Source organism: Sciurus vulgaris (genome assembly GCF_902686455.1).
Source record: "Sciurus vulgaris genome assembly, chromosome: 19".
Classification (NCBI taxonomy): Eukaryota; Metazoa; Chordata; class Mammalia; order Rodentia; family Sciuridae; genus Sciurus; species Sciurus vulgaris.
In genome coordinates, this window is record NC_136480.1 from 8,406,661 (window position 1) to 8,420,420 (window position 13,760).

The 13,760-nt window shown below is 50.9% G+C and overlaps 1 protein-coding gene across 1 annotated transcript in view; it reads left to right on the top strand.

Annotated features, from left to right (window-relative positions):
- Positions 1 to 13,760, top strand: part of ATP2B2 (ATPase plasma membrane Ca2+ transporting 2) — a 406,022-nt gene that overhangs the window by 98,697 nt on the left and 293,565 nt on the right. Inside the window, 1 exon segment of the mRNA XM_079122219.1 lies at positions 2,668 to 2,713. The gene's annotated coding sequence lies outside the window, so the exon portion shown is untranslated.

Genomic DNA, 13,760 nt, shown 5'->3' on the forward strand with positions numbered 1-13,760 from the left:
ATATTAGCTCCATGGTAGAGCACCCCTGGGTTCAATCCCTGGTACCAAAAAATTAAAAAAAAAAAAAAATCATGCTGTGCTCCATAAATATGTACAATCATTAGGTATCAATTAAAGATTTAAAGTGTACCTTTAAAAATAAGAAAGAAATGAGCCCGTGGAGCAAAATGATCAGTACGTGTCTAATGACCACGTGGCTTCTGCTTCCCCACTAAACCGGAATGGACAATGCATATGAGGACCCAGCTGAGGCCCAGCTGGGGAAAGCACACTAGCCGGGGGACATTCCAGGACGTAGCTGCCTCTGTGCCAACACTCAACCTGCCGTGCAAGTTAGGCATGTGATGTAACTTCTCCGGACCCAGCTGACTCCTCTGTAGCATAACAACAGGCCTCAGAGGAGGGTGTGAGGAGCGAAGGAGCTGGGGACTTGGGGTTTAGCCTAGTGTGGCTCAGAGGAATCATGGAGGTGGCCTGCTCGAAGGTTGTGGTGATCAATCCTGACCGAGCTCCAGTCTCCTGACATGAGCATGGCCTCATGTGTCCCAGGCCAGGAAGAAGGGAACAGCCAGGCAGGCAAACACACCACTGACTCTGCTGCTTTTCTGGCTGTGTGGCCATTGCAAGTTCCAAGTTCACCCTTCTCCTGGCCTCAGTTTCTCCATCTGTAAAAAAAAAAAAAAAAAAAAAAAAAAACAGGGGCTGGAGAAATGATGAAATGATCCCTTCTAACTTGGGGTTCCAAGAAGCCCTATATGTGGACTGCCTCTTTTCAGGCTTGTGTTTTTTCCCAGAAGAGATCTGGGGAGGGAGCACCCAGGATGCCCACTCTGGCCCTGTGACTGCTGCCTCGGCCCTGTGACTGTGGGTTCCCTGCAGCTCGCTCCAGGATCTCTGTGAATTCTGGGCTGGCTGTTTTTCCAGGAAAGGGACAGCCTGGGCCTCAATGAGAGAGAAATTTGTAGGATATGCAGGGTTTAGAAGGGAACAGGTTGGGCTCCTGGTGCCAGAGTGGAGTTGGAGGATGGGTTCCTGGAGGACAGAGCAGCCACATAGGCTCAGGCCAGCAGAGCAGAGTCACAGAGAGGGTGGACACCAAGCACCTAGTGCCATTCATAGTCACTGGGGTGGAATCAGCCTTCAGACACTGTTGGACTGGCTAGCCTTGGCTTGAAGCCTGATGGATGTGGACCTGTGGGGGAAGACAGTATAGGAGGCAAGAGCCACTGGCCAGACAGCTGCTGTGTGCCCCAGGAGGGGGCCTGGGTGGGCTACATCACTGGACTTCCTCGCTCCTTGGCTTGCTGCTAGGGTTTGGCCATTGGGGAGCTCTGGCAGGAGATAGTGTGGTGGGACAGAGATGTTCAGGGGTTAGTCTCCCAGATTCACTCCTCAGGATCACCTAGGGCCAGCTACATGTCTTGACAACTAGGGACAACTGCTGTCAGGGGTCTTCTCCACACAGCCCTCCCTATGCCTGGGTCTGGAACCCATTCTTTCCTCATGATGGTGGTTTATGAAGAACTTCCTACTCGCCAGGGTCAGCGCTGGGTGCTTTCCATCCTCTCATCTATCTTTACCAACAACCCCCTCCAGGATCCCACTTCCATCCCCATTTTATGGACGACCACACTGAGGCTTAGGAAGTTGAAATGACCTTGCTTCCGTAAATTGCTACAGCCAGGATTCATACCAGGCCTTGGTTTCTCTTTCTTGGTAGTTAGTGGAACTGGGTTTTGGGTAATCCCCAGAGCATCCTGCCTTTCTGAGGCAGTGGTGTACCTGGCCTGGTCTCTGTGAGGCTGGGTCAGGGCCTGCAGCCTGGGACCTGTCTCTGAGCTCAGCTCTCTCTCTGCCTGTTGACCGTAAGAGGATCTGGGGTGAGAGGTGCAGTCACCTGCAAGGTAGAAAGGGAGCAGCAGGGACTGACAGCCGGGATGACTCCAGGCTGCTGACTTGCCTCAGCCTTCTGATGGCCTTCCTCATGTCACTCGAGTCAGGGCGATTCCACCAATCCGCCCCCTACCTTTGCTCTCCCAGGTTGCTGCACTGTACTTGGAGGTCTCCCTGCTCCTGCCCACAGCTTTGTCTTGATTAAACTCTTCAAAGATGCAGGTGCCCCCAGGACCCTGACCAGTCAGCTCCCTAGAGCTTGCAGGCAGAGGGATATTAAAAAGGGACCCAGAGTGGGACAGCGGTGCCCTTACCCAGCTTTTGTGCAGAATGTGACTCCATCTTCTTACCCTCAATTTCTCCAAGGGACAGGCCAGGCTTTCTCCCTCCCAAATTCCAGGTTTCTAGGTCTGGGCGGGGAGAAAGGAAAAGAGAAGGGAGGAAACGCATAAGCCCAGGAGAGGCGTCTACCAAAAGGGAAGCCCACCTGCCCTGTGCAGGTCTCAGTGTCAGAGCTGCTGCACGGGCTGTGGACTCCAGCCTCCAGGGACTGAGCAGCTGCGCACTGGGAACCTCTGTAGTTCACATCTCCCAAGAGATCTCCCAAAAAGCCTGACCTCTGCTTGAAATCCCTCAGTTTCTAAATGCTAGAGTTGCTTCAAGCCTTAAATTCTAAACATTATTGCAGCTAGATCTGAATCTCTGGCCACCAGTCTGTGACTTGGAAAATACAAGCCCCCCCTAATGTGCCTCTCTGATCTCGTTTTCTTGTAGGATTCCCCACACTCGGAGTGCGGACTGGGAGAAGCGAAGGAGACAGGTGAGTGTAAGAGCCCAAGCCTCTGGTTCACCTGGGGGGGGGGGGGCTCTTAGAATCCCATCTGCCCCTGTGTGCACACTTTAGCAATGGCAATAGCCCAGATTTAGAGAGGCCCTGTTGGCAAACCACCCGTGCCCAAACCACCCCAGCCTCCCCTGCCACTCCCAAAACCCTGTGGGTAGCAGGAGAGGAAGAAGGAAGCTGGACAGTGGTCTGAAAGCTGCAGGGTGGACCTGTTTCCTGCTGGTGACTTCAACTTCCCAGTCCCCCACCCCCTACCCCAGAGCCTACCTGTTACAGCTTTACCTCTGTATGGTATTCCATGAAAAGAAAAGCACACTTGTAAATGTCTTATTGATATAAAGAACAATACTCTAATGTGTTTTATATGGTTATCCTATCAGTCATTCATACTGTAGTGTCTTTTAATTACATCAGATCAATAGTCCATTATTACTCATTGAGGTCAGCAAACGGGGGCATTTATGGGGGGTACTGAGAAGGGGGAGCACTGTACACAGGGCACTGGCTCAGCCTGGGACAGAACAAGGGCCTGGGAGCCTGCAGAGGACATTCCTGGAAGCTCAGTGACTAACTCTGAGCTGGCTCTGGAGATGTTGTCTTTGGACCCTGTCCTGCATCAGTGGGTAACTCTGTGGTGCAGCCTGGAACCCTCACCATCCTCTGAAAGCATGCCTGAAGCTCCAGAACATCTGTTTACAAACAAACATTTGCAGAGACAGCCCCTGTCCTGGGGGCTGCCTTGGGAGTCCTCTGGGACAAGCCAGCACACTGCTGCCAGCAGCCCCAGGCTGCTACTTTTCTGGCACCCTCCATCCCCGGGGTGGGTGTGGGCAGAGCTGGATTTGTTCCTGGACAGAATCAGAAGTTGCTCCAGGGAGTCTGACAGGAGGGGAGACTTCCGCAGCCCACACCCCGCTCCCAGTTGACCCAGCCAGTGCCTAAATCGCCACCATTTGCGTCACCCCCCGGGAGGGGATGAGGAAGAGGCTTTGAGAGCTTCCGTCAAAATGTCACCCGTGGGTTAGCTGAGTTAAGAGATTGTGGGTAATTTGAGTTTTCGGTGTTTTCCAAGTTTTACGTAATAAACGCATGTTACGTTCGTGTGTTCCCAAGTGCTATCTGAGGCACTCTAGGAACCCCTGGACGCCATTGTGTGTGGGAGAAATGTTCTAATCAGATTAGCTCCAGATGACACTAGGGCTTGGGGCTGGGATTTGGGACAGGTAAGTCTTGACGGAAAAGCAAATGGGGAAGGTGCATGAGCCTCCTTTATTCTCGTGGGTACCTATTAAGCATACGGCGTGGTGCATTTCTTTGTGCATACTCCCCAGTACCTCCTCTCACCTCCCCTTCCCCCCCACGCCTCCCCCTTTCATTTTTTTTGCAAACAGGAGCAAGAGACCCAGATCATGATCGTTTTCTGAAAATGATGTGGAGTCGGTTTGTCATCTCTGCTCCAGTGCTCGTCACCTCAGCCCATCCTTAGTGCTCCCTTTCCAAGCCCTGCTCCTCCTGGGGCAGGGCCGTCTCCTTTGCATTTCCAGGGGCCAGCAAGGTGCTCATTTGAGTGAACTCATTGCTGAGTTCCTCCCACATGCCAGGCCCGGTGATAAGGTTGTGACAGGAAGATCTTCTTTCTGTTCATCCTGAGCATGAGATGGAACGATCATCCCTATCCGGCAGGGAGGACACCGAGGTTTGGAGAAGTGCAGGGACTTACCCAAGGTGACAGAATGAGTAGGAGGCAGGACGGGAATCTAGGACCTCCTGACCTCACAGACCCACTGCCTCCCTGCAAGATAGGATCGTGGTTTTAAAAGAACAGGAAATGGAGAAAACGACTCAGCTTCGCCTCCTTCTTGCCATGAGCCTCTTTGGGGTGTTCTTGTTTTCCTTCCTGTGTTCACGTGTAGGACGCAGTCCTGCTGGTATATCCTTCTGTAACACGCGGTGGCTGGCCTAGTGAGGTCACTGCAGTTGCACCCACTGTCAGCGTGTGCTCCCCTGAAAAGGGCATGTGGCCTCCCTCACCCTCCCAGGCCTGCACACCCACATCCCTGCCAGGCTGGCATGATGGGAAGGCAGAGCAGGACTGATGTGGACTGGTCCTGGAGCGCCCTGTCCAGCTGCTTGTGCTGTGGGGAGACCAGTGGTCACAGACCCTGGCCCAGGGTAGTGGGGCTAATGGTTAAGCCCTTGGTCTTTGGAGTCAGGAAAAACTGAGTTGAGCGCTGACTTCTGCTTCTTGACAAGCTGTGTCCTTCGACAAAGAAGTGACTCTACCACTTTGCACCTCCATTTATTCATCTGTAAAATGGGCGCCCACTCCAAGGAGTGTGGCAAATGTCGCTAGATCCCCTCTTCCTCTTCCCTTCCTGGGATTCCCACCTGAGGGAACCTCCCCTCAGCCAGGGTGGATGATGTCACTTTCTTGTGCTTTGGACAAATAAACTAGGTTTCCTCTTTCTCCCTTTTTCCTTTTTCTTTTCTTTTTGGCGGATGTTTAAAATCATGACAGGGACCCTGAGAATCTTTGAATGTGGGTGGTCAGACGTGGTGGTACCCCAGAAAGTGCATAACCGACTAGAACATTTTAAAGATTTTTTTTTTTCCTCTTTCAAAATATGAGTAACTAGTAATTCCAATTCTAGGAAATTTTGCTCTGAGAAAATTGCCCAAAATGTGTACAAAGATTTATCTACAAGGATATTTATCACAGCGTTATCTATATTAGTTAAAAATAGAAAACAATGAGCAGGCTCAGCAGCTGGGGAGGCAGAGGCCATCATGGCACATGAGGAAATGGAGGTTCCCGGCCTCCATTGAGAACTGTATTTGAGATGAATTTTTTAATAATGTGGAGGGTAATCTTCACTTGTCAGTGTTAAGGGAAAAGGGAGTGTTTGCCAAAGTCAGTCCTAAATATTTTTATAAATATGTAGAAAAAAAACATAAGTGAGCAAGGTAGAAGGAGAAGAGAGGAGGGAGGGAAGAGCATATTGGAGAAACAGATACAGAAGCGCAGGAGGATCAAGGTCATGTATCCCCTTCTTTCCTCTGTTACCCTCAGTGAAGTGTTCGCTATATGTATAATCATAAGAGTAGTCACATCAAGAAAAATGCCTCTATTCCCACCCACGTGTGCATGTCGTATACATTTTCGCCAATCTCCTATACAAGGTAAATGGTCATGCTATCGCTTTTCATTCTAGAGCGTGCTTTTTCTCAAAATGTGTTTTTAACCAAAGTCAGTGTCCTTGATACTGTTTCCCTTCTGTTCTTGGAACTGTGGTTCTGAGAGTGCTGGCTTTGGGGGTCTGTGTTAGTTTCCGAGGGCATCCGTAATAACAAGATACCCCAGATGAATAACTTAAACCACAGAAAATTGTTGTCTCACCATTCTAGAGACTGGAAATCCAAGATCAGGGTGTTGGCAGGTCTAGTGTCTTCTGAGAACTCCCTCCTTGGATGGCAGAAGGCACCTTCCCCTGTGTCTTCCCATGATCTTCCTTTGGTGTATGTTGGTGTCCAAATTTCTTCCTATAAAGACATCCATCAGATTGGATCAGGGCCCACTCTGAGAACCTCCTTTTGATTTAATCACCTCTTTAAAAGACCCTCCCTCCAAATACAGATGCTCTTCCATATTGAAAGTTGACCATCCTGCTGAGCGGCACAGCGCTGTGTCATGGCGGGGCTGGCTAGAGAGCCGCGGCTCGCTGCCTTGCCCAGCGTTGCCAGAGAGAAGACTGTACCACATAAGGCTGGTCCAGGAAAGAGGCCAAATTCAAAACTGGAAGTACCGTTTCCAGTGAATGCATGTCGCCTTCGCACCATTACCAAGTCAAAAAATAGTCAGCGAGCCTTCTTAAGTCAGGGACCATCTGTGCTGTGACATTCTGAGGGATTGGGGGCTAGGGCTTCAACGAATGAATTGGAGGGCTCACAGTTCAGCCCAGAATAGGGGCAGCCTCTTCTGGTGACTGTGGCCATCTATTTTTGCAGAACACCGAGCTTTGGAGCTAGAGTGGGATTGAGGGCGGGAGGTGAGTGCAGATAGAGAGTCATTGTCCCATTTTTAAGAAGCCCCAGTGAGATATAATGCAAATGCCCAGGAAAGCCACTCACCCGGCTAACCCCTCACCTCTCCAGCAAGATCCAAAAGCAATAGTATGGCCATCCCTGGCTGAGCCCCTCCACCATAGATGGGCTGCTCAAGATCAGAGCAAAATAATTCAGCCTGCAAAAATTTATTTAACTAAGAAACTGTCAAGTACTTTGGCTGAGGTGAGAAGCACAGAGTTAGCTATAAACCATGGAATGCTTAAAAGGGGCTCTAGATGTTCAAACTTGAATGTATAAGTTAATATTTCTTAGCATCAACTCAAAAGTGATTTTGATTGATAAAATCAGTAGTGCAGAGAAGGAATCAAACAATCTCATTAGTCATTTTTCTGATGCTGTAACAAAATATCTGAGGCTGCGTACTTTATAAAGGAAAGAGGCTTGGGGGTCAGGGACATAGTTCAGTGGTAGAGTACTTGCTTAGCATGCGTAAGGCCCTGGGTTTGATCCCAACACTGTCAAAAGAATAAAAGGATAAAAATAAGGAGGAAGAGGAGAAGGAGGAGAAGGAAAAGAAAATAAGCTTATTCAGCACCCAGTTTTAGAAGTTGAAAATCCAAGATTAGGTGCAGCCTCCGGTAAGGGCCTCAGGGTAGATGGGAGCATAATGGTGGGAACATGCACAGAAAAAAATCACATGGTACGACGGAAGCTGGGGGATTCAGAGGCCAGGTCTGCTCTTTTTGTAACAACTCACGGTCCCAGGAGCTAACCTAACCATGGTCCTCGAGATCGACATTAATCCTCCAGGGCAGTGCCCCAGTATTATTCTCGTCTTACTCTAGGCTCTACCTTCTAAAGGTGCCACTTCTCCGCACCCCTGCACTGGAGATGGAGGCTCCAGCAGCTAACCATGAGGCGGATATGCTGGGGCCATAGCAACAGGAAGTTGGATGTGGAGGAGAGAAGCAAAGCTTTGCCCCCTCAGGACAAGCTTTAAGGAGCTCCCCAGCCCTGATGGACAACCCGTTAGGGTCGCTGTGGGTCAAACCACGGTGAGGGGCTGGCAGCTGGACTGTGGGAGTTCAGCATGGGGTGAGAGTTTGGCAATGACACCCCTAAATATCTGCAAATGCCCTGCTTCCTACCCTTGCCTACACCCAAAACCTGGAATCACCCTTGACTCCCCCTCCACTTCTGCCCTGTCTTGACCATCATTTGCCTCTACCCATGGCCACCATGAAGTCCAGGTCCCCACTGTTTTATGCTGGACCTCTGCCTCAGCCTCTCAGCTGGTCCCCCTTCCACTCCTGGCCCAGACCACCTCGTTACCCCGCAGCAAAACAATCTGAAAATTACAAACCTGTTCACATTACTCCTGGATATAACCTTCCAAAAGCTTCCTGTTGTATTTGGACAAAAATCCAAACTCTCCTGCTGCTGCTGCTGCTGACTGTATGATCCTACCCTCCTGCCTTCACCTCTGACCCCTGACCAAACCAGCAACCCCTTGCTCTCTGTGTTCTAGTGATACTCAACTTCTGTGTTTCCGAAATTCCTGCTCCCTGTAGGGTGGGACCCGGGACTGTGCCTAGGATCCTCGCATTGTGGAGGGGACAGTTATTGAACAAACTTGGCCCCATGACACCTCACAACTTAGTCTCAGCATTTCCCTCTGATTCAGCAAAATCTTTTGCCTCAGCCATTTTCCTGGGAGGCTGGAAATTGGCCAGTATTCCTAGATATCCACTCTGTCTTGACTTCTTTGTGTCTTGCCCAAATGTCCTGGGACTTCCTGCCCTGCTAGATGTAAGCAGATGAGAAAATGGAGAACGTCCCTCTCAGGGATTCGGGACATAGGCTGGGAGGTGTTATTGTTCTCCACATTCCATCGACAACAAAACTGAGGGCTGAGGTAAGGATGCTACTACTCAAATTCACAAAACTAGGAAATGGGAGAAACAGGTGGAAACCCAACTCATGAGACAGGTACAATATATTTTTCTCAGTTGCGTTTTTGTCTTTAATCTCTCAGTAACTTTGGAAGCAAATGACCTGGCACATTTTGTTTTGAGAGTGTCTGTTTGTTACCTACTAACCAAACATATATATATATATTTTTTTTATTTTGCTCACACTGTTGAAATCGTAAGCCCTTTTGAGATTTCTTCCACATATGTGTAAATAAATCTTTATAACAACCAGCTGGAAAGCGAAGTTTTCCATGAGGCAGCAAATCGTTGACAGGATGCCTTTCCTTCCGGCTGCCCAGTTTCTTGGTGCCTTTTATTATTCACTCATTTATTCATTAGACAAGTGGGTGTTGAACCAAACACTGGAAATATAGCAGTGATAAACCTGCCTTCAGGAAGGTCCTGTTCCTCAGGGAACTGACATCCCACTAAGGTAGGTGGACAGTGAGCAAATGAACAAGTATGTCCCATGGGCTATCGAGAAGACTATCAGAACAAGTATGTCCATGGGCCATCGAGAAGCCGGATCAGGAGAGAGAAAAGGGATGGGACTGTCATGGAAGGCTTCTCTGGAATGAAGGGTAATGAGGTGACAGAAGAACATTCCAGACACAAGGGAAAGCAGAAGCCCTGAAGCAGGCTGAAACTTGGGGTGTTTGGGGAACATGGAGGAATCAGGATGCCAAAGAGACAAAGCAGGGCGGAGAGCTGTGGGAAGCGAGGTCAGAAAGGGAGGCAAGTCGCGGGATCCCCAGGGCTCTGCCCTAATTCCAGGGAAGATGGAGCACACCAGGGCTTCAAGCAGGGAGCATGCATGCTCTCCAGGCAGATCGCAGGGAGAAGGGTAGAGACAGAGGCCCAGGGAGGATGTTGCTGTAACGTGGGCAAAGGATGACGAGGCTGAACCAGGACTGTGGCGGTGGAGGCGAGAAGTGCCATGTTCTGAATAGAGGTGAGGGTTGAACTGATGGCACCCGCTTTTACACTGGGTGTGAGGGGAGAGGGAGGAAGGATCAAGGGTGACTCTTGGGGTGTACTCTGACACCATCTAGTGTTTTGCAGTTCAAGTACAGCACTAGCCACCAGGAACCAGTTAAAGGGTCTGGTTAAAGTGTCTGGTTAAGTCTCCAGTAAGACTTCCCCCTCTTAGGTGGCAGCTACCTAAGCTACTGGCACTTCTGACCAGTTCCAGGGTTCCTACAACTCCTGGTGGGAACTCACTGTGACAGCTGACAGTACTCAGGAAAGTACTGTCCTTGTCATAGAAGTTTTATTATAAAGGATAGTAATCAGGAACAGCCAAACGATGAGACACACAGGTGGAGGTCTGAAGGGGTCCTGAACGCAGAGTGTCCAGGCCTTCTCCCCAGGGAAGCAGGCTACACCACCCTCCTGGGACATCAATGTGTTCTCCAGTCAGGCCCTCCATTGAGCTTTGGTGTCCTGAGATTTCATTAGGGTTTCACGACGTAGACTGATTGATGGACTCATTGGCCATGAGATTGAACTCAATCTCCAGTGCATCTCCTCCCCCAAAGATCGGATGGCTCAAAGTGCCTCCCTTCTAATCGCATGGTTGGCGTTTCTGGTGCTCAGCTCTACATCCTGCACCTTAGCGTGAACCCAGGTGTGATTTTATCATTTGGGAAATTCCAGGTGATGTAGAGTCTTTCCTTCCAAAAACCAAGGACAAAAAATAGTCAAATTCTTTAACAGGATGGATTGTGGTGCCATTGACCAGGACTAGCAGAAGTCTGGGAGAGGAGGGACTAAGTTTGGTAGGGGAAAATGGAGGGTAATGTTGTGGATGTGTGAACTCCAAGGCATTCATTAGACATCAAAATGGAGATGTTCACTAGGCAGTTGGATCTAGGAGTCCAGAGTTCAGGGAAAGATCAGTATATGGATCATATTTAAATGGGGCTAGAGATGATAACTCAGGAGGTGAGTATAGTCGGGAAGAAAAAAAGAGCAGGTGGGTGCATTGGAGGTATCCAATTAGTGGTTAGAGAGAAGAAGGAGCAGCCACAGAGAAAGAGGAGGAGGGATAGAGAGGGAAGAGGGTCCCTAAGCAAGTGGTCCTCAGGGAGGGCTGCAGTGATGTTAAATGCTGCTGCAAGTCAAGGAAGTGAGCCATCAGTGGCCACTGGACTTGACCAAATGAAGGCCACAGAAACCTTGAGCTACATGACTTCAGGGAAGGGAAAGTGATGAAGGTCAGCTGGAGGGAGAGGGGGCCAAGGCGGCAATGGTTAATAAGGAAGCAGAGGCAGGGAACAGAGACCCCAGAGGGACTGTGGGCCCAGGAAGGGGTCATGTGGAAGCTCTGATGACATGTCTGGTAGCTGGAGAGTATGATCTGACACTTCCTGTGTGCCCAGTTCTGAGCCAGGAGCTATAGGTGTCTTCTGGGAGCTCAGAGTGTGGTTGGAGAGATGGGAGTCACTATCCATTCTACAGGACAGAGTGTCAGAAATGCCACGTGGTGACAGAAAAGGAGAAATCACTTCTGTTGGGGTGATCGGGGCAGACATCACAATTACATCAATTTTCCTCATGCAGTACCTTCTGTGTGCCTGGGAGCAGGCTGGGCCCTTGAAATCCATTCTCATTTCATCCATAGGGTCCTGGCATGGCCTCCACTTACTGGTGAGAAAACGGAGGCTTACGTGCCGGGTCCCATCCTTAGGGATTTTCAGAGTTAGAGATGAAGTTCAATTTCCAGGGATTTTTCAGGCAAAGGTTAGTGGGGAAAAGGGACAGGCTGACATGACTCAGGGACAGTGAGTGCAGAGTGCACGTGGAGCGAACATGGTACAGTTCCAAGATCCCACCTGAGCAGCTCAGAAAAGTGACACAAGCCCCCTGGAGCACACTGTGCTCAGGTCACCTGAGGTGTGGCCTCGGGCAGGCTTCTTACCCTTTGGCCTGACTTCATCTGGCAAGGGGAGCGTGACACCTGCCCCCAGGTCAGGACATGGTGCAAGGACAGGACTGAGGCAGAGGGGAGACTGAGAGGAACGGTGCAGCTGGGTCCCGATAGGGCTGACACCTCCTGGTGGGAAGCTGTAGCCCCGGCACACCCCTGCCACACTCAGCAACCACACCCACCTCCAGAAACACGCGGAGGGCGGGTGTGTTTCTGCTCACAACCCTCTTTGCTCCTTGTCTGTTAAATGGGAGCAGTGGGCCCTGGCTACCTCTGCCAGGGTGCATAAGTATGACCTAAAATGATATTTGGGAAGAAAAGTGCCCAGCCAAAGCCAAGCGTCATGACCGTCACTCAGGAGTGGGGCAAGCCACCCGTTCTGACGGACTGAGAAGTCAGGAGACGGGCAGCGTGGTCACTTGCAGCAGCTCTTTGATCCTGCGGTGTCTGGGCTCTATGGAGACCTGTGAGCCCACAAGTCCTGTTCCCCACCTGCCCAGGGGGTGCATCTCGGCCGAGTAAGGCTGAGAGGGACCGTTGGGGAGCCCGGCTGGGCTGGATGTGCTTATATAACCTCGCGGGAGCACTCGAAGAGTCGCTCCTGCTGGTCCTCTGGCAGCGTGCACAGCTCTGCCTGCCTTGACACGTGACGTGTCCAGGCGGTCAGGGGCCCCTCCCTGGGCCGCCATTCACAGAGGGGAAACTGAGACCCAGAGAAACTGGCCCAACATTCCCTTTAGGAATTCTTGCCCACTTACTCCCTGAATCTTTTTCTATACCACAGAAGCAGAGGGAAGGAAGGAGGGAAGGAGGGAAGGGGGGATCACAATGGGCAGAGGGAGGAGACCCAGGGTGGATTGGGGATTGGGGAGGGTGAAGACTCACCTTTGCTTATAAGGAGGGGATTAGGAATCCTGGCTCCATCAAACACCTGGAGAGTGAACAAGGCTTAGAACATTCTCAGTTGGAACCTGTCCAGCCAGTTGCTTTACCTGGAAATGCATGGCCCTCCTATTCCATGCCTCATCCCATGGACATGCCAGTTCTATTGTCACAGGCTCTGGGGGGCGTGGGACAGGGGAGGAGGAGAAGCGTGTAGAAGGAGAGAAGCATGTAGTGATGTGGGCAGGGGGCATGACATCCTGCCACACCTCCCCACATGTGCTTTTGAAAGAGGTTCTGAAATTTGGGCTGGAGGACTGGATCTGAAAACCTGTGTGATCCGCAGGCAGGCAGTCCGCGTGTGAGCCTAGGAACTTCCTGACCCCTCCTGTTGTGGCCACCCTCACCTGGCAACTGCACGGCCTGTTCTTAAAAAGCCAGAGCCTGCTGTCCCCTCCCAGGGGGCTCCATGCTGCGTGCCAGAAGCCCTGACTTACATGCCTCCTTGGCCTGTTTCTGGCTGTGGTCGTATTTCACAACTTTCTGGAACCTCCTTGCCTGGTTCTCAGTGTCTTCCACGAACCTCTTGGGAGATCTGGGGGAAGGGGCAGTTAGGAAAGAGGAAATCAGGTCTGTGGAGCAGCTGCAGAGTCCTCAGCGGGGAGCTGGATTCTGGTGATTTCACTGAAGACTTCTTCCACTTCTCAAAGGGGTGGGCATCACTCTCTGGTGCACTCGTGGGCAACTCGGGCTTAGAGAGGCTCCACAGCTTGCCCTGGATGACTTAGTGATCAGCGAACAGTGTTGGTTGGGAAGCTGGTCATGGGACCACAGCCTGGGTCTGGAGTGTGCAGCTACCCGCCTTCAGGCACGTCCTCCCTCAGGTGAATGTTGGATGCCAGTGTGGACATTGTTCCCCATATGGTCCCTCCATTCCTTTCTCTTCCCACTCCATCATCTTTACAAGCCCCAATGGTCCAGTCTCCTCAAATGCAGTGCATGTCAGCCCCACTTTAGGAATCCCTTGGCCTCAAACACTGGAAGAGCCCCAAAGATCCCAGACATACTCCCATTTTGGGCTATCCCCAAAAAATAAGCAAAGAGAAGGAAGACTTCACAATTGCAGAGAGCACAATTGATGGGTTTCAAGGAATGTCCATCAGATGGGTGGTCA